The 20030-nt window shown below is 49.6% G+C and overlaps 1 protein-coding gene across 1 annotated transcript in view; it reads left to right on the top strand.

Annotated features, from left to right (window-relative positions):
* Positions 1-4117: 4117 nt before the first annotated feature.
* TENM4 (teneurin transmembrane protein 4) overlaps positions 4118-20030 on the top strand; it is a 713747-nt gene continuing 697834 nt past the window's right edge. The window contains 1 exon segment of the mRNA XM_034995151.1: positions 4118-4259. The gene's annotated coding sequence lies outside the window, so the exon portion shown is untranslated.

Below are 20030 nucleotides of genomic sequence, written 5' to 3'. Positions count from 1 at the left end.
GTGTGAAATAACATCAGGGGGCAGGCGGGGAGGGAGGCCACCGGCCCCAGAGAGACCAGGGCACAGGCGAAGAGGGGGAGGGCAGGAGACCAGACAACACCACAGAGACGGGGGGGGGGGGGGGGGGGGGGGGGGAGGGGGGGGGGAGGGGAGAAAAAGGGGGGGGGGGGGGGGGGGGGGGGTGCGGCCAAAGCGGGAGGAAAGAGAACAAAAGACAGGAGGAGAGGAAGTAGGGAAAAGTCGGGACAAGGAAGGAGAAAGTTTGAGAAAGGGACTGAGCGAGCGAAGACGGTAAGAGAAAAGAGCAGACCGAGGAAGATACTGAACTGAGACAACTAGGAGAATTCGAGAAAGGAAAGGCAATAAAAGGGAGCGAAGATGGAGAAAGGAGCGGGGTGAAAGGAGGGAAGGGGGAGAGAGGAAGCCATCGGGGAGAGCACAGAGACTGGGGCGAGCCGAGAGGCGGCGAGGGGCCCCGGGAGGGCACGCGTCACCTGCGTGGCGCCCCCCCGCGCCGTGGTGCGGCCCTGCTCGCAGCGCCCGCGCGCCGCGGCTCGCCCAGCCTCGCAGGATTGGCTCCCGCCTCCCATTCATGTAACCTGCGTGTGCGCGTGAGTGTGTGTGTGTCTCTCTCGCTCGCCCTCTCTGTCTGTAAGAGAGCGGGGGGAGGGGGGGAACGGAGGCAGGCAGGCGAGCAGGCAGGGAGGGGAAGAAGAGGAGGGAAGCTATTAAACACACACACTCACACACGCGCGCGCGCACACACCCGCCCCAACCCCCCCCGAAGCCTCGGGATTGCAGCTGTTTCATGTGGGGCAGCAGTGCTGGCAGGGACGCCGGCCGGGAGCGGCCGGGAGCGGGAGCCGGGCGTGCGCGCGCGGCTGGAGGCTCGCTGGGGCTCCGCTCCCCTCGGGAGCTATTGTTGGTCTCGCTGGAGCTGAGCGCAGAGCCGGGACCCGCTCCTTCCTGGGCGCCCTGCTCCGGCTCGCGGAGCCGAGGAGCCGCGCCGCCGAGCGCCAGAGGAGCCACCCGCGCGGCGCCGAGCCTCCCTGCCGCCCTCCTCCCCGCTTCCCCGGCGGTGGCAGCCTGCAGCCACGGTAAGGCGGCGCGCTCCGCTCTACGGAAAAGCGCCTCGGGAACCGCGGCGGCATCTCGCCGGCTCCCTCGCCCCTCTTTGCTCGTTGGCCGTGGCGGGGTCGGGGCGGCTTCCACGGACGCCCAGGGTTCCAGGAGACGCTCTCCTCCCTCGGCCCGCACTGAGGGAGGAAGGGAGGGAGGCTGGGCGGGAGGCTGCCGGCGAGGCGAGCCAGTGAGGAGCCCGAGCCTCGGTCGCCGCAGCCCCCGGAGCCCGCCGCGGAGTAGTCTGAGAGCGAAGGTTAGGGGAGAGTGGGGAGGTGGGCGCGGGTCCGGGACTCGGGACTGCGGGTGGGAGGGAGGCGGCGCGCCCGGGTTCGTCTTCCTCGCGGGGATCCCCTTCCCCGCCCCAGCCCAAGAGTCCGCAGCCCCTCTGCAGACCAGCCTGCCCCTGGGCCCCGGCGGTCGCTGGAAGAGCCTGGAAGGCGGCGCCCGGCTCTGGCCCCTGCAGCCCGTCCTGCGGGGCGAGGACCGGCTGCAGCGGCCCCGCGTGCGCCACGGTTGGAGCGGAGGAACGCGAGAGCGACCCCAGCCCCGCGCCCTCTGCAGCCCGCGCGGCGCTCGCCTCTCCTCGCCCGCCGCCCTGCAGCGGTGCTGACGTTCCCTTCCCAGCGAGTGGAGGCTGCAGCCGCGCGGGTGGACGCTCAGAGCGCTTCTGGGTGTGAGTGTGAGTGTGAGTGTGTGCGTGTGTGTGTATGTGTGTGTGACTACTCGCACCGTGGTTTGGAGAAATTTGCTCTGAGTTGAAATGTGATCACCGACCTCCGTCATTTTCCTCGCGTTTTAAAAAATGCAGTCTTTTTTGAAGGAAGCAGACGTGAAGGTGGTATCGGAGTGTGTGTGTGTATGTGTGTGTGTACGCGCAACCAGGGAATACACAGCTAACTACTGGGGGCGAGGGAAGGTTCAACTGGTGAGTCCTCCTTGGCTGAGCGGTAGGGTGGGCTTCGCTGGCCGTTGCCCGCCCCTTCTCGGCCCTGTCCCCGCCTAGGCGAGGTTGGAAAGTACTGGAAATTCAACTGCGTGGTCTCTAACTTTGGAAGTTGGCTCCCCTTTCAGGGCGACACGTTAAGGCGATTTGTGCACCTTGGTCCATGTGGACGAGGGTATTATTACTCGGTTGGGTAATAGGAGCCCTCTTTAGAACCGCGCCAACCCCCCCGCCCGTGTCTCTATCCCCCTCCCACCCCCCAGGCCTAGCGAGGTTTGTAGAGATGCAGTTATCCATAAGACACCAATGCAGCGAAAGGGGCGCATTGAGGCAGCCTGGGTTTTGGTAGATCCTGCCTAAACCCTTGGTATTTGACAAATCCACGAGATCGCCTTGCTGCTTTTTGGAAGGCGGCGGCGGGGCACGCTCGGGATTCGAGCGCGGGGGCGAGAAGGTGCACAAGTGCTGAGCTGTGCGTTGGTGCACGCAAGATCTGCCGTACGGCATCGCGGGCAATTATATAAACTGGCTCAGTGATTACCCAGAACCGTGATGTGAGCACCCGGTTCGCGAAAGACAAGCCTGAAAGTTTGCCTGCTTGGGGAATGTAAGTACCGGGGCGCACCCATCCCGAGACCGGAGGGCAGGGAGACGCCTGGCACCACTGCCCGCAATTCCATGGTCGGCGTTGGGTGCTGATGCTGTCTCCAAAGAACCGGTTATCGAGACAGGAATTGGGTAGAGACTTTAGGATTGATCAAAGAGAAAAAGCCGGTCAGAACTCAGGGTTCATGGAGTCCCCAGAGCCCAAGCCTGTCTTGGGGGTGTTGGGAGGCCTTGCAGGGGATGCTCTTTCAGGAAACTAACTTTGCATCCTGGGGAACCGCTAAGCCTCGCTTCTCTGCCTCTCAGATCTCCTCCAACCCATCTTTCACACCCAGTGCCCTTCACGTGTTTAGAAACCTGCCTGCGCTGTCTGGTCCACCTTGGAGATGCCAAGCATGCCAGCCATCCAGGCCTACTCTGGCGGGGGGTCAGGAGGGAGGGGGCTGGCCTCTGTCAGGGTTGGCCACCATTAGGTACCCATTCCTGGTTTCCGGGGCTAGCCAGGCGCTAATGGGGTAGGATGGGGATAAGCGCAGAGTATGGCTTCCGCCTCCTTGCTTCTCTCCTACGCGGAGCGCAGTTTGCTTCTGTTGCGTTTATTCTCTCCCTGCTTCCCATAGCTGCCGCAGCCTGTAGCATGTTGATGGTCTTTGATAGAGAAACCACAGTAGTGGAGTGCTTTTAAATCTTTTTTTCGCCTGTAGAGGGATAAACCACCCCGGACCTGACAGAGGCGTGCGGAACGCTGAAGTCTGAGGCACAGTGGCCCCGAACTCCCTCTCCCCCTCCCCCCGCAGGCAGGAGGCGGTGGTGTGCTTGGGTGGAGGGGAGGGTTTTATTTTTGCCACATTCCACGGTCCCGAAACTCCGCATCCCCTCCCCCTGAAATCCCGGGTCTGTCTGAGTATGTTCCGCGCTGTAAAATAAATCCTCCCTTCGCAGACCTGTGGGGCCGTTCGGATTTCCTGCCGCTGCCGTGATCCTTAACAATGCGATTACAAAGCTCGTGCTCGGCTGGGGAAAATCCCCAGGTGCCCGCCGGCCGCGCCTTGACCTTGCTGAGGGCGCCTTTAACCCGGCTGCCTGAGAGGCTCCGGGGCGGCCGCGAGGGTCCGGTAAAGAGGAGGGCGCCCCGGAGGGGCTGTGCTTGCTCGGGACAGGGAATCCGGGGCGGCGGGGCTCGGTGGCAACCTGTTTCCCGGCGCCCTCCCGCTCCACGGCCTCCGCGCCGGCCGGGCGCCGCCGTCCTCTCCGCCCCCCACTCCCCCGGCGTCCCGTGTCGGGGGCGCGGGCCGAGGCCCCCTAGCGCTCTCCGCCGCCCGCTGTGCCCCCGGCTTCCGGCTCCTCGGCCGGCCGCGCCGCGCCGCAGTCCGCACTAGCCGGCCGCCGGGTGGGCGGGGCCTGCACGCGAAACCCGAGCCCAGACCGCCGCGTTCCGGCCGGGTGCTAGCCCAGGAGCCGCGCCGCGCAGGGTTGCGGTCCGGCCGCGCTGCTCCCTCCCCGCCTGCCCCATCCTCCGCCCCGCGGCGCGCTCCGGGCGCTCCGCCGCTTGGCTCTGCCCCGGAGCTCTCCTCGCCAAAGTTAGGAGGTATGTTTTCACAGGTGGTGGTGGAAGCAAGTTTGTGTGTGCGTGTGTGTGTGAGAGCGAGCGAGCGAGCGAGCGAGCCTGGAAGGGGGGTGTGCGGCGAGGCCAGCCATCGCGCAGAAATGGGATTCGCTCTTTGTAGGCGATATGAGAGAATGATGAGAAAGAATCTGTTTTCCCTGGTGATGATGGGCGTCCTTCCGCCTAGTGGAATTGGACCAGGCTGAGCTGATTTCCCGGGGCGAACGAGCATCGCCTCTCAGCGGTTCCTTGCGTGCAGTAGGTCCTTGTGAACGTCGCGGAAGTGAACGCCCCCAGGTTCTCCCGGCAAACTTAGGACGGAGATGTTCCTACGGCGTTACGGGGCTAATTCAGGGGAGGTTTTCTTCCCAGCGTGTGTCTTTAAGTGAGCGGGGGCAGAGAGCAGGGTGGCGTGTGAATTCACCGTCTTCTGAGGGTAGGGAAGTTGTCAGGAATGGAAAGGTTCGGTTTTTGAGGTTTCTTGGTTTCATCTGCCAGCTTCCTGTTGTCATCAAGGCCTCTTTTTGGGGATGGGGTAGAATGGGGCCAGTAAAATCCAGTAAACCACGCTAATGGACTTTGGGGGGAAATAGGGTCAGCCTTGCTCGCTGCGGGGCTGGGGTGGGGGAAAGGGGCGGTGGAACCAGTGTTCAGCCTAAAGAAGAATCATCAGAGGGCAGTTCTGCAGCGAAGGGAATAATCTGGAATATGAGGTAGTGAGCTCCCCACTGAACAGGTGTTGCCGTGGGAGACTGGGTATTATAGTACTGGACGATTTGGATCTCTAGTAGAGCTTACTCTCTGTGGCATAATCTGTTTAACCGCCTCTGGTTTTGTGGGAGTAAATTGGTGGGATGTGACTTTAACTCCTTTATTTACTGGGTGGAAATCCTGGCGATGTGGCCTTAGTTACCTTTGGAACTTCAGTTTGCTCTCCTATAAATGGGAAGATATTCTCTAGTTTACAACAAAGTAAGGATTAATGTCACAAAACCTCACAGATGATCATTCCCTTACACTTCCTTCATCCCTTTCCAACACGGTGCATTTGTTGGGTGGGGGTTGGGCAGGAAAATCAACATCCCCAAAAGAACCAGCAACATTGCATCCGTGGTCTATTTAAAAACAGCTCAAGTGCTTGAAACAAAAATATCTTCTCTTTTCTTAGAAAAGTCATTTCCAGTTTTGTTAGAATTTCTCCCTCATTGAGTCCTTTTTTATGACAGAATTACATTCTTGTGCAGATTGGCGTGTTACATAACCCGATATTTCCAGATCAAGAGTTAAAAATATGGGAAAGAGGGTGATTAGGAATTTAAGATAAAGGTTGTTGGACAATACAAGCGTTACACTCTTTAACTCAGAGGGGTTGAAGAAAATGAGATTGATTGTCACCTGGTGTAAATCCTCACCTGGGTACTCAGCCTCCCCTGTCCAGTCCCAGTAAACGGCTACCCTGCCTGGACCTCAAGCTGGCCACTGTTCTTTCCCAATACATTCTCCCACATCCATAAATCTCAAAAGGGAAACAAAAGAACAATGGGATTTAAATCACCGCCTTGCAGATTGGATTCCAAGAGCCTAGCAGGGTAAATCAACGTCAATTCTAGATCCGAGAGACCGATTTTTACCGGCCTTCTTACATGGTTTATCAGCCTGGCTTACTGTAGCTGAAAGCTGAATCACTCTGTCATTGCTCTGCACTGACAGACTGCTATGGGGGCCACTTGGAAAGTAACACGTGCCCCGGTTCCCAGGGAGTCCAGCATATACAGATCTCTGAACACATAGTTTTCCACAAGAAAAGCTTCTAATGAAATAGTGTAAATGTAGATGCTTTATTCCTCTGTATTTATTACTTTGCCACAGTTTTTTAAAAACTTTTATTGTGTTCTAATTATCAAAGTATCTGTGTTCACTGTAGCAAGGTAAGACAATAGAGAAAAAGCAGAAGGAAAGTAAGTTTCACCACATTTTGAGTTGTAACGTGGGACTTTATGCATGTAAAAAAATGAGATCAGAGTCGTAATTATGTATTTTCATTTAATGATAGATCTTGCCATGTTATAATATTTCTCCGTCTGGCAACATGTTTAATAGCTGCATAGAACCTCAGTGTTTTAATATGCCATCATTTATTTAACCAGTACTGAAATTTTGACTTGTTTATTTTTAGTTTTTTTTTTTTAATTAAAACAAAGCTGCAGTAGCCATCCTTGTGCACACTGTGTAGTTTTTGTATTTCCTTAAGACAAATTCCTAGAAAGTAGGATTGCAGGGTCACAGGCATAGGCCATGCTAATACTTCTGTCACTCATGAGAAGCAGTAGACTACACTGTGATTTCTACTTCATCTTTTAAGCCAGAATATGGCTGTTTACTTTGCAGTCCCTTCTAGACTTGGGAGCCTGGGTAGCAGAGGGAGGTAGGGGTGACAATCAGACCTCAAGCAGGGGATTTGCATTTGAGCTGTTCTGCTGAAGTGATAGGCAAATCCTTTTTCAAGAACATTTTTCTTCCCTGGCTGTTTACGAATCATCACTTTCTGTAGCGCTTCAGCCAGCAACGGAGTTGAAATATGTAAATATGTTCCTCTGTATTGTAGGTGGGGCTGGCTCCACAGTGAATGACAAACAGTTCCTCAGAGAAGTGTGTGTGTCTAGCATTTGCTCAGATGATGGATTCCATCCTTCCCTGCCCTTCCCCCTTCCCTTTTCCTTTGGCTCAGAGGCCTTGGAATGGCTGCCTAGGAAATCTGACAAAGGAAACAATTGGGACTACCCACAGCAAGCTTATCCCCATCCGCTGCAGGGCATTTTGCTGGAAAACCCGCCCAACTGTCTCTCTGCAGGGTGCCTGGGCACAGTAAAAAATTAAATTAACATGCCTACATGCTGTTTCCTAGTTGGGTATCTCTTCCCATCCTGGTATGGGCCAGTTCAGTGAGAGGGTGTATTTGTCAGTCGTGCTTTCACGTGTCAAATTTCTGTGACCCAGAAAAGATTTGTTCCCTGTGGTTAGATGACTCGTCATCTGACAAAGAATTCAGTGGAGCCACTGGGGGAAAATCCAGTCCTCCCATTTCGAAGGTGTCCCTGTACCCAGCAGGAGACATCAGGAGCCCCTTTAGATCAGAGAAAGGTCACCTCGGCCTTGTTCCATGGTGTGGTCACCATGTAGGAAACCCACTCCACTGGTCGCAGACTCGGAATTCTGACAAGTGTTTAGATGCTGCCTTTGATACTGACACTTATCCAGTTTCACTAGGGAAGGCAGTGGAACGTTTTTTGTCCTTTGTCATGTTCTGAACATCAAATCGGGGCCTTTCTTTCATTTGGAAAACAAAAAGGACGCAGGACAGAAACATAGCAGGATCTCAAAAGCTGTTATTCAGTGCACCCTACTCCCTATCTCCTTGAGTCCTGCATTGGCTTTGTGGATGGTAGCCTTATTGCTCCCAGTGGCAATGATCGTCAGATACAATTGATAAATCATTATAACCCTCAAGCACATTAGATTTTAAGAATGTTTTCTTTTCAAGAGCTGAATTTCTTGCTGTGGAATGATTGTTGATTCAAAAAATCGGGTCTTTGAACCCCTTGAAAGTCAAGCAAAAGAGTTGCAGCTAACACATTATGGCTTAGGGTAAAACACTTGCCCATACTTGGAATCAGTTTCCCTTTCTATAAAATTAGGTTGGGAGAGGAGAGTGGATTTGATGTTTTGTAAGGTCGTACTTCTCAAACTTTTAATATGCACATACATCACCCAAGAGTCTTGTTAAAGTGTAGGTTCTGATTCAGTACATCTGAAGAGGGGCCTGAGTCTGCATTTCTGGTAAGCTCCAAGATGATGCCATGAGGCTTGTCCCTGGTCCAAACTTTTAGTAGCCAGGTTTCAAGCTACTTCCTACTCTGACATTATTTCAGAAAGTAATAATAATGACCACCAGACATCAGGAGGAGCTCTCATATTTATAGATGGCACTATAAAGGGATGTGTCCTTTCTTTTTGGGTTTTGAGAATTGGCATCTTTTAGCAGACAGAGTAGGGAGGGACATAGTTCTCTTATCCTGTGGTTGAAGGTGGTGGAAGAATGGGGCAAGTGTCAAACAAACACAGATTGAGTACCTTCTGTGTGTTAAGTAGCTGCTATTACCTCCATGTTCTAGATGAGGAAACTGGGACTCAGTAAGGCAAACCATTTGCCCAAGGTCACATACCTAGGACTAGCATTTGATCATAGGCCTCTCGGGCTCCAAAACCCTTGTTTCTTCTAGAATAGCAACTTTGTAGCTTTTTGGAATGCCATGTAATTAAACCTGAGTGCTTAGCAAAGTGTTTCTCTTTAGAGTCCTTTTACTGGGTCTACTTTGAGAGTGGATGAAGACATTTAAAAATTTGTTTCATTATCATGCAAGCAATGAAAGTGCTTAAGAGCTTAAAAGCAATTTGTTCAAGTTGGTTAAATACCCGCCCTTCCCAATCTTGTTTGTATTATTAATTTACTCATCAAACTGTGACATCAAAACCATTGTGAAAGTACATTTCAGTCTCTTCTGATTGGTGGAATGTTGTAGATGGAAGGAGTTTGTATTGATGAGGTCCACAGTGGAAGGATCTAGTTCAGAGGGAGTCAGAAAAACCAGCTCTTTACTGAATAAACTCAGCCCTCCTTTGGCCTTTGGATGAGAATTGGTCGTTTAAACGTTTTATTAATGTGCAATTATTCTGAGAACCAGTCAGCAACGCACCTCTTTGCAAACATTAATTAGCTGATCTTCACATCACCCCCACATGGCAGATAAATAGCATTAAGCCTGCGTTTGAGAGAACAAATGGACACATGGAGATGAGGATGGAAGAGGCAAACTTTTGCCTTGCAGGAAGTATGGTAGAGGGAGGCAGAATTAAGAGATTACTTGAGTTTGTCACTTAATAAATATTTTTTTTAAAGATTTTATTTATTCATTTGAGACACAGAGATACAGAGAGAGAGAGGGAGCATGAGCAGTGGGAGAGGCAGAGGGAGAGGGAGAAGCAGACTCCCGGCTGAGCCAGGAGCCCGATGTGGGGCTCGATCCCAGGACCCCGGGATCATGACCTGAGCCGAAGGCAGACGCTTAACCATCTGAGCCACCCAGGCGCCCCTCACTTAATAAATATTTATTGGGTGATGTGCTAGATATTCGAGAGCTTCACTGTGCAGTGAGTGCAGTAGTCACTAGTCACAATTTAAATTAAATTTAATTAAAATTAAAGTTAATAATTCATTTCCTCAGTCACACTAGCCAAATTCCCAGTGCTCAGGAGAGGATAGTGGCTATCATATCAGACAATGCAGATACAGAACATTTCTATCACTGCAGAAAGTTCTATTGCAGAGTGTTGGTCCAGTTGCTGAGGATAATGAAAGACTAATGTAAAGATCTCTGCCCATGTAGAACTCTTATGTAAAATTCCCTAAAACAAGAGCTGACATGAAGCTGAGTACTGCGTACCCCAGTAGTGGTTAGGGACCCAGAACTATCTGGCTTCTGGAGCTGAGCTTCTTCAGTTCAAATCCTGGCTGAACCACGGACTGGTTGTGACTATAGGTAGGTTATCAAACACTCTATGTCTCTTTGCAGACTCATGCTACTATTTTTCACCTCTCTTATTAGCCAAGATTATTTCTAAGACAGTGCTGGATTCTGGGGAGGGTGCTGGGAGACAGGTACTCTCCTTTGCTGCTGGTGGGAATGCAAATTGATACACCCTTTTAGGAAAGCAATTTGGCAATAACTGTCAGTAGTCCTAGAAACACTTGTTCCCTTTAGCTCAGTATTCCAATTCTAGGAATCTAGCCAAAGAAAATAATCAAAGATGGGCAGAAAAGATGTCAGAATAAAAATGTTCATTGCCTTGTTATTTATAATAGTGAAAAAAAAAAAAAAGATGAACAATCGGATTGGACAAGTAAAGTATGGCAGCCAAACAGTGGGGTATTATATAAAGATTAAATGTCATTTTCAAACATCTGTTTTTGTGACATAGGAAAATGCCACAATAAAATTGTTTTAAAAAAATAATGCTATACTATTAAATCCAAAGTATGTTTTCCAAAGCAGACATTCGTTGAAGCAGGACTAAAAAGAAACAAAGTATTAAAAGTAGTAGCTTGTGAATTAATAGTATTTTTGATTGTTTTGAGACAATTGTTTTAGCTATTTGCTCTAAAGTTTTGTGTTTTATTTTCTTTTACCTATTTTTTTAACTGAACTAACCTAAGAAGTTTGGCAACTGGGTGCACTCAGGCCCTGTCCTCTGTCTGCTATGTTGTGTGGTCAGAGACTCCCAGCTGCTCTTAATCTGCCTTTTGTAGCAATTTTGGAATGTCTAGTTTATCCAGTTGTGTTTGTCTACCTTCAAGGCCAGGACGTACTTCTGTCCACCCTTAATTCCTCTTTATGGCCGGTTAAGTCCGTTTGTACGTGCACACTGAGGTTCTTCAGACTGAGTGGCATGGAGTCTTGGGAAGAACATCAGCTTTGAAGCCTGCAAGAGCCAGGTTTAGACCCTGACCCTCACCTCCTCACCATATGACCTTGAGCAACCCTTCTGTGCCTCAGTGTTCTCCTCTATAAAATCGGGAAAGTGATAGATCTCATCTCATATCACATGGCGATGAGGATTAAGTGTTCACTTCCGTAGAACATCTGGCACATACAGGTAAATAAAGAGGCAAATGGCTTCAGGACCTGGCACGCAGGGCTATCTAGAACATAAGCTAATGTATTCCCCAGGACACTGGTGAAATCGGCAAGAATCCCCACTTTCCAGATGAAGGAGTGGGGCCTCTGGTGGTTGCGTGACGCCGCCCCTGTCACATGGGCTTGTGAATGACAGAGCGGGGAGTGGACTGAGTCTGGCGGCCTCGGAAGCTCGTGCCTTCTTTGGTGCGGGCTCACCAGCTCCCTTCCTGGTTTCCCTGGATGCACTTCGTCCTAATGCTATGTAAACCCTTCAACATTTCCCAGCCATGCACTCATCCCTTTCAAGGAATAAGTAAGACAGACATTCCTTTTCTGTAGGTTGAATGATTATAACAAAAACTTGCTTGACTAAAAATGTAGCCCTGAGCTGCCAAGTAACAGAGGCTGGGATGCTGGTCCTAGAACCATTTCCTGGGAAGTCTGCAGGGGCCTTGGCCCTGGTGACTTTTTGCCACCAAAGATCTGCCACACTTCACTTCTTGGTAGCTTGAAAGAGGTACCAAATTTGTGGACACCCCCAGCTCCCAGTTTTAACACTTTGTGGGACCTTGGGCAAGTTACTTCACGTCTCCATGAGTTAGATCCCGTATCCATAAAATGGGGATAATAGTGAGTGTTTGTTAGGGTTGGCGGCAGGATTGTCATAAAAGAATGTGAGAGTTTTGTGAGACCTTGTCATTGTTGAATCAGCATCATTATTTCCAGGGCCTTTAAAGTAACTTATTTGGGGACAGCTAAGTCATGAGTTGCTTTTTCTCCACCAGGGATGGTTCCCCCATATACTTGGAGTAAGTGCTTCCCAAGGCCATGTAAGGCAGAGGAAAATGCCCAACAGACTTGGGCTTGAATTCTCTGCTCTGTCATCTGGTAGCTGTATGAATTCAAGCAAGTTAATTAGGTTCTCTTAGCGTCCATCCATTTATAAAATGGAAAGCCGAAGTATCGACCTCAAAGAGTTGGTGTGGGTTCGTGAAGTAACTTGCACAGTGCTTACTTAACAGGCAGGGTCTTCTGTGCGAATGTAGCTCTTGGCTTTGCTGTTTTTCCTGTGACCTCCGCACCCACTCAGCTCCTGGTCCTCTTGATTCTTGCTTCTGGAGCCTTGATTGCACTGTTTACACGAGTCAATGGCAGACAGAGCTATGGTGGAGGGGGCTACTGGGAGGGTCTGAAGGAGCCTATTTATTATGGTTTTTGCAGTCAGACTCGGAGAGGACCTCTGGCATCCCTGCCCTTTGAAAAAATGGAGGGGCCTATAGAAGTGGAAAAACCAAAATGCTCTAGATTTAGACCAGCAGATCCTGGTTCTGATTCCAGCTCTGTTCCTTTGCCACTCGGCACCAGATTGGCATAATGATTCCTTATCTTCTTCTCTGAGCTACTGTCTCCTGCTAGATTTTGAGTTCCAGCTCAGTGCTCAATACTGTGGATTCCAACCCTGGTTATGCATCAGGATCACCTGGGAGCTCTTACCCAACACCAGTGCCCCAGCCCCACCCCAGAGTGCTCTATAACAGCTGTGGCTGGGACCCAGGTGATGCCAAGTTGCAGCCAGGATTGAGAAATGGTGAATAAAGTAGAGCCTCATTAAATGTTCCTTCCCTCCCTTCTTCAAAGCATAAAGGGATCCCATATTGAGTAATTTATGTATGAGGAGGGTGACCTAATTTATTTGAGCCATGGGACTACAAATATAGTAATCAAGGCTTCTTTCTCATCGCCTCCCTGCCTCCTGGCAAACTGGGGCATCTGGGTCAGAAAAGTGTGGCCTTCTCACTCAGCCTTTTTCCTCATTTCAACACAGTTGCGTCCCGAGTGCTGAAAAGGCCTCGCTAGCCTTTGCCTAGAGATATTGTGATATTCCTTTGACCTGGTTTTACTCCTTTTATGTATACTTCTGGGCAGAGGCCCTGTTAACCATTCATGCACAACCTGCACTCAGGATTCCTGGGGTAGAAGAGGGAGTACCTGGTCTCTGCTCCCTATGAAAGGGGATCCTGTGGTAGCTCTCCAGGATTGGTGTCAGACTTGACATTGCCCAAAGGCCTGCAAGCTCTGCACTTCTGGATGGTTTGGGTGATTTTACATCTTTTAGATAATTAATATTTGCTTGAGAAATCCTATTCAGTTGGCTGATTGTCTCTTCTTTTCTTTTTTTTTCTTTTTTAAGATCACTTCAAATCCACCTCAAAGTAAGAAAGAGTGTTGTGTTCTGGAGAGGGCTCTGAAACTCAATGTAGATATAGGCACTGCCTGGGGACTTGTTAAAATGCAGGTTCTGCTTCAGCGGCGGGGGGGGGGGGGGGGGGGGGTGCGGCGGCTGGGATTCTGCATTTCTAACAAGCTCCCAGGAGATGCTGATGCTACTGATTCAAGTCCCACAGGTTCGAAAACCTAGCTCTTTCTCCCTGATTCCGCTTTCTCTTCCTTCTCATCTCTCCAAGTATAGGAGTAGCAGATGTGAAGTGCCATAGAGCAGTGGAGTCCGTCGGTTTTGTGCACCTCTTTGTCAGTGTTGTTTTGTGGTGGCCTCATTGGTGGCAGATGCAGTGTGACAGTAGACATATTAAACAGTGATCATTCTCATGGTGCCACAGAAAATTTCCAGTTCCAGGTATTCAGTTGTATTCTCCAGGCGTCTTTCTACATTCTTGCCAACACTTGTCGTTTCTTGTGCTTTTGATTTGGCCATTCTGACCGGGGTGAGGTGGTGTCTCATCATGGTTTTGATTTGCATTTCCCTGATGATGAGTGATGTGCAGCATCTTTTCATGTGTCTGTTGGCCATGTGTATGTCTTCTTTGGAGAAATGTCTATTTATGTCTTCTGCCCAAATTGGATTATTTGTTCTTTTGGTGTTGAGTTGTGTATGTTCTTTATATATTTTGGATACTAACCCTTTATCAGATATGTCATTTACAAATGTCTTCTCCCATTCAGTAGGTTGTCTTTTAGTTTCGTTGATGGGTTCCTTTGCTGTGCAGAAGCTTTTTATTTTGATAAAGTCCCAATAGTTTATTTTTGCTTTTGTTTCCCTTGCCTCAGGGAACCTATCTAGAAAAAATTATTATGGCCAATGTCAGAGAAATTACTGCTTGTGCTCTCTTCTGGGATTTTTGGTTTCAGGTCTCACAAGTAGGTCCTTAATCCAATTTGAGTTTATTTTTTGTGTGTGGTGTAAGGAAATAGTCCAGTTTCACTCTTTTGCATGTTGCTGTCCAGGTTTCCCAACACCATTTTGAAGGGCCTTTCTGTTTCCCCATTGCATATTCTTGCCTCCTCCAGGCTTCTTTCATATTCTCAAACTCATTAAGCCTTGTGGCACATGATAGAATAGGGAGCAATTTTTATTACTAGAATAAGTATTACATTCAAAATTTTATAATATTTATCATGTTTTTATTTAATGTGTTTTTTCTGATTGTACCAATAATACATGTAAACAATAGAAAATTTAGAAAACCTAAGATAACCCAGAGAACAAATGAAAACAACCCATAATCCTGTCACGGAGAGGCAATTCCTTCTAACACTTTGGTTTTTTCTCTCCATTATTGTTTCTATGTACAGCCCTACTCTCCCCCCTCCCTCACCCCCCTCCCCGGGCCAGTGTGTGTGGAAATGCGCCCCAGGGTGCAATGGCCACTGGGGTTGACCCAGACCTCATTTTGCTTCCTGGATCGGTGATGGTATTTCTGTTTTTAAGGAAAGAGGGAAAGAGAGCAGAAGGTTTCAAGTATCTCCTATACTTGAGGCTCATAATCACACTGGGCCCAGAGCCCCACCACTGTTGGCCGTCTGCACTTCCACAGCCCCAGCGGCCCCATCTCTCCCCTGGATGGGTGCGGTTGTGGCCCTCGATGCACTCCCTGCTTCTGCCCTGCCCCCTTGCAGTTTACTCTCAACACAGGGGCCGGAGTGAGTCTCTTAAGACCAGCGTCAGAACATGTCACTTCTCAGTTCAGAACTCTGTCATGGCCCCTCATGTGTCTCGGAGTAAAGGTCATAGTCCTTACATGACCTGTAAAGGCCTCTTCAATGCCAGGTCTCTCCTACATCTCTGACCTCACCTCCTGTGCTTTGTTGAAACGTGTCAGGCCCAGACCTGCCTCAAGGTTGTTCCCTCTGCCTGGAATATTCTTCCCCTGGACATGTACATGGCTAGCTACCTCCAAGTCCTTCCACCAATATCACCTTCTCAACAAGGCCCACCCTGACCATCCTGTTGCATTGGTGACCCCCCCTTCCTGCCCCCAGTGTTCTAGACCTCTCTTACCCTTCTGTATCTTTTCTTCTTTCAGTGGGCTTTCATACTCTGTTTTGTGATTTTAACAAGATGACACTGGCTGCCGTGTTAAGAATAATCTGAGTACGAGGGTGGGATGGGGAGGTGGGAGGGCGGGTCAGGAGCAGCGGCTTAGGTTCCCTGAGGCAAGGGAAACAAAAGCAAAAATAAACTATTGGGACTTTATCAAAATAAAAAGCTTCTGCACAGCAAAGGAACCCATCAACGAAACTAAAAGACAACCTACTGAATGGGAGAAGACATTTGTAAACCGTATTATACTCATTATGGCGAAAATGAAGGCTACTCGGATGAGAACAAGCAGCGGCTACAAGGGAGTCAGCCACCATCACTTGCCTTTGGTGAGACTTAGAATCAGGCAGAGTGTTGGGAAAAGCTTCATAGTGGAAAAAAAAAAAGCAAGCTGTTGGGCAGCTTGGATTGGAGGCTGTTGGCAGTGGAACCTGGAGGCAATCTAACTAGAAGCTGGGAGCTATATGTGATTAGTTTGGGATGCGTAGTTTGCTCGTTCTCAGTGGTCCTGAGTGGGGTTAAATTTTAAAACGCGGGGGCAAAAATGTAAAAAGCTGGCAGGTTGTTGATCAAGTCCTGACCGTTTGGGACTGGCTGCTGCTGAGGTTGGGGGTTAGAGTTGTGTTTTCATATCTGGTCTGGCCATTGTCTATCTGTTTAATCTCTCATGACTATTGTAAATCTCCATTGGGCAGCAATCTTTGCCTTTTGCTCACGGAGGTGACTCCAGGGCCTAGGATGGTATTTGCCAACAAGAGGCTCTCAGTCTCTGTTGAATCGCGTGCGTTTGGCCTACATTACTTCATTTAGTCCTTAAAACCAGTCTATTCTGTGGCAGGAATGAGATGTGCACCACCTTCAGATGTCTGTTTCAGCTAAAACTTTTCATAGAAGATGTTTAGCCTCTCCTGACACCCACCTGAACTGATGAATTATGCCTTGAAGGAAGAATTAATTTGGGTTCCTAGAAGGAGAATTTGCCTTCATAACCTACCCCTGAAGGTGGGACATAGGGTGGGAAATTCATTCTGCACCGGAGTTTGGGTGATGGTCTCAGGCATCAAAGCAGGTTTCTGAGGCCCCCACATTCAGGCGTGTGTGTGTTGTGTGTATGCGTGTGCATTTACAGTACATTCTTGGAACTTTTCAAGTTAAACTGTTGCCATGGTAACTCTCATGGTTGTCATTTCTTGATTTGTTGTTGTCACCCTTCTCAGTTTCCCATCTTCTTAATAATCAGGGAATTAAATTCACTTGTTCAGAAGTGGACCCCAGAGACAGGCAGGCAGAGGCCAAAGAGAGGATGTGATGTGGGGAAGGCCAGCAGGTGTCACAGGGTTCACACCAGAAGGGGAGCCAGGTGTCTGCCAGCTAAGTAGGCCATTTGATACCCACTATGTACTGAGCTCCCTACTGTGTGCTGAACTTAGCCACTCTGCCAGGCTGACTTGTGATGCTCCATCACCAACTAACTATGTGAACAGCAGAGGCAGGATTTGAATCGGGATCTTCCTGGCTCTGAGTCTGTGTTTTTCTGTTTCACCATTCCAGGAGTCAGGAAAACATGACCAGGACTTCGGGGTAGTCTCTTAGATGCTAACCACAGTCTTTCCCCAAGGGCTCCAGAGGCTGAGGTTGGCTGGGGGAGGGGGTGGAGAGCTGGCTTGAGTTCAGTATCAGGAAGAATATTCTCCCAAGTACTATACTGCCTGTGAAGGGAATGAGCCCCCCATCATGGGAGGTGTGCAAGCAGGGGCTGTTAGAGTATTGAGGAGAAGCTTCCTAGAGGAGGTAAGAAGTTGGACTCACTTTCCTCTTTAAAGATTCAGTTACAGAATGGCTGGCTCCCTTGGGTGGGGCTGCTCATCTAGATCCTTGGCACCATTATTAAGGATACCGATGAATCAGTCAATAAGCTTGCTGAGTGAGTTCTGCCCCAGCGTAGGTATCATTCAGGACAGGAGGGCAGGGGAGTCCACTCAGACCTCAAGGTACTTAGGATATGGTTAAGAGTATTACCAGACATGCATTTAAGACTGACCTACAGTCGTGGCTGGACCATCTCTAGACATTGTCAGCTTTGGCACCATTGACTAGATAATGGTTGTGGAGGGCTGTCCTTGCTTGAGACCCTGGCTGGCTTGTGTGACCTTTGGCAGATTAAACAAGCCCTAAGTCTCGGTTCCTTCTTCTTCTGTGCAGAGTAACAATACCTGCTTTCCCGGTGAAGTGGAGTAATATTCACTGAAATTCTAGCACAGAGCCAAGCACCAAGTAGGCATGTCTGAGAAAGAGCTCTCACACCCAGGTTGACTGGGGGAGGCAAGGGAAGCTTCGAAAAGAAAGAAGTGTTTGGTGTCGGACTTGAAGGCTGAGATTGTGTTTTCTGAAAGGACAAGAAATGTGACCTTCCTCTACCCTTCCAGGCTTCCTCGCCCTTGCTGAGCACTCCCTCTTCTAGAAGGGGGGCCAAAGAAGCTCTCTGAGACCCTGGGCTCCTAGAAGTAGTAGGTTTGATTCTGGCCTCCCACTTAATTGTCCCTGTACCTCCTGTTCCAGGCACGTGCGTAAACTTGCCCCTGTACCTGGAGCAGGCCAACAGCAGGCCCTCTTTCACTGTCTTGTTAAGTAGGACTTGGAAATTGGTTTCTCTGCAGCTCCCTTGCAAGAAAAAAATGCACCGAGTAAGCATTCAGATCTGGCTTGGCCATGACAGGAGCTACAAATGCAGCTGAATATTTCATGAAGACCTTTTCATACCACATGCTCTGCTTTTATGGAGGGCGAAGGGGAGAGAGCACAGGCTTGGGAGTCAGACCATCTCGGCCTGAGCCCTGACTCCTCGGTGGAACTTTGCAGGGGATGTCTCTTAACTTCCCAGGGCCTTGGTTTCCTCATCGGTGAAATGGAGAGGCTTGCAACTAACTTGGGGTTTGTTGTGAGGGCTAGAAGGTAATAGAGGTAAAGCACGTGGCAGGGGGGCCTGGCACATAAGCTTAGTAAATATTAGCTCTCTAGTTGGATTCTTCCTGTTCTTTTCCTAGAATTTGTGCTTTTAGGGATAGCATAGTCCTTCTGGGTGACACAGGCCAATGGTATGGGCCTCCTAGGGGGATTGATTGGGCTCAGGGCAGCCTACCAGCCTGCGCCTTTGAACCTAAGCTTTGGGATCTGGTCCAGCATCCTTGAAGAGCTCACCAGTTGGTCCCCGTCAGAAGGCAGGATGTAGAGAATTCTCTCTGCTCCAGTAGCCCAGCTGAGCATACTGTCAATTCAAAAATAAACCAGTCTATCCAAAGGCGGGTTTAAAATATAGAGGTGACAAGCAAATCCCTGCCTTGCCTTTGTACAAAGATGAATAATTTGAAGAGCCAAAACAGAAGCCTGATGAGGTTCCCCTGCCCCAGGCCGGGCCCCAGCCTCAGTCCAGGCCCTGGCTCCTTATGTTCCTACCAGGGAGCCAAGGTTGCTGTAATGAAAACAAGAGGAGTGTGGTGTTTTGTAACTATTTTTATGCCTACATCAGACTTGATGTTAGTGCTCCTGAATTATTGAACATTTTTCTTTCTCAGCTGGCCTCTCCAGCGAGTTTCTCTCTTGGGGCAGAGGGAGTTGTTATGGTGGAAAGAGTAGAGGCAGATAAACATTGGCTGTAGGACCCCTGCTTTCCTTGCAGGGGAATGACGTTATTAGGTGTCCTTTTGTGAACTAGGGGCCTCCTAGTAAACTGAGGTGGCAGGTGTTCTGGTCTCTATTTAGCAGACAGAAAATGGAGGCTCAGAGAGGTTAAGTAGCTTGCCTAAGACCACACAGCAGAAGTGAGGGAGTCCGCATTCAAACCCAGGTCTTTCTGACTCTGCAGCTGGCGCTGCTTCTCCTGAGGTAGGCTCTTTCCTCTACTATCCTTTACCTCGTGTGTGCGCGTGTGCGTGTGTGTGTGTAGCCTAACTCCACCTGCTAGCCTTCCAGACACAGTATCAGAACACCTCCAAACCACGTGTATGAGCGGGGGGGGGAGAAGGAAGTGGGAAGAAGGATCTCAGAGGCAGAGAGATGAGAAGCAGGGGGAAGGAGTCTCTCGGTCCAACCGCTGTATATTGGAATAATGGGAAAACTGTCGCTGCTTTTAGTAAGAGGTCCTTTGAGTGCACTTTGCAGGCCCAGAGGCATTTCGACACTGCTCTGTCAGCACCACCTGTGGGGGGAGAGCCCCTCCCTCACAGTCCAGCCATTTCTTTAAAGTGGTATCTGCACTTTGGGCCTCTTTGAAGGAGGTGATGATTGGCAGCTCTAAACCACCCTGGACAATGGGAGGGAATGAACTAGACTCTTATCATCTGCCTCTCGTAATTAAAGTCCATCATAGACTTTTAATGGATATTTTGAACGCGACATCCAGGCTTGAAAGGAATCCTGCTATAGATTGGGATCAAGTCTCCCTACAGAGGCAGTGTCTCACTGATAATCTGTTTTTATTTCAGAGCCGGGGACGATCACGCATTTTCCATATTCTGTTCTTTTAGCGCCTATTTAATTATTGGTGACCTCAAGATGACTCACTTCCAAGCATTTTAAACTCCTCATTCTACCTTGGTGAAAACCCTGGTGGAATTATCATATGAACTCTCTGGGAGATAGGCTTCTGAAAATCAGCCGGGGACACTTATTTCAAAAGTGCCC

The sequence above is a fragment of the Mirounga leonina genome, unplaced genomic scaffold (assembly GCF_011800145.1).
Source record: "Mirounga leonina isolate KUSES-001 unplaced genomic scaffold, KU_Mleo_1.0 Mir_92, whole genome shotgun sequence".
NCBI lineage: Eukaryota > Metazoa > Chordata > Mammalia > Carnivora > Phocidae > Mirounga > Mirounga leonina.
The sequence above is the reverse complement of the archived record's forward strand: the minus strand, read 5'-3'. Positions and strand labels throughout refer to the sequence as shown.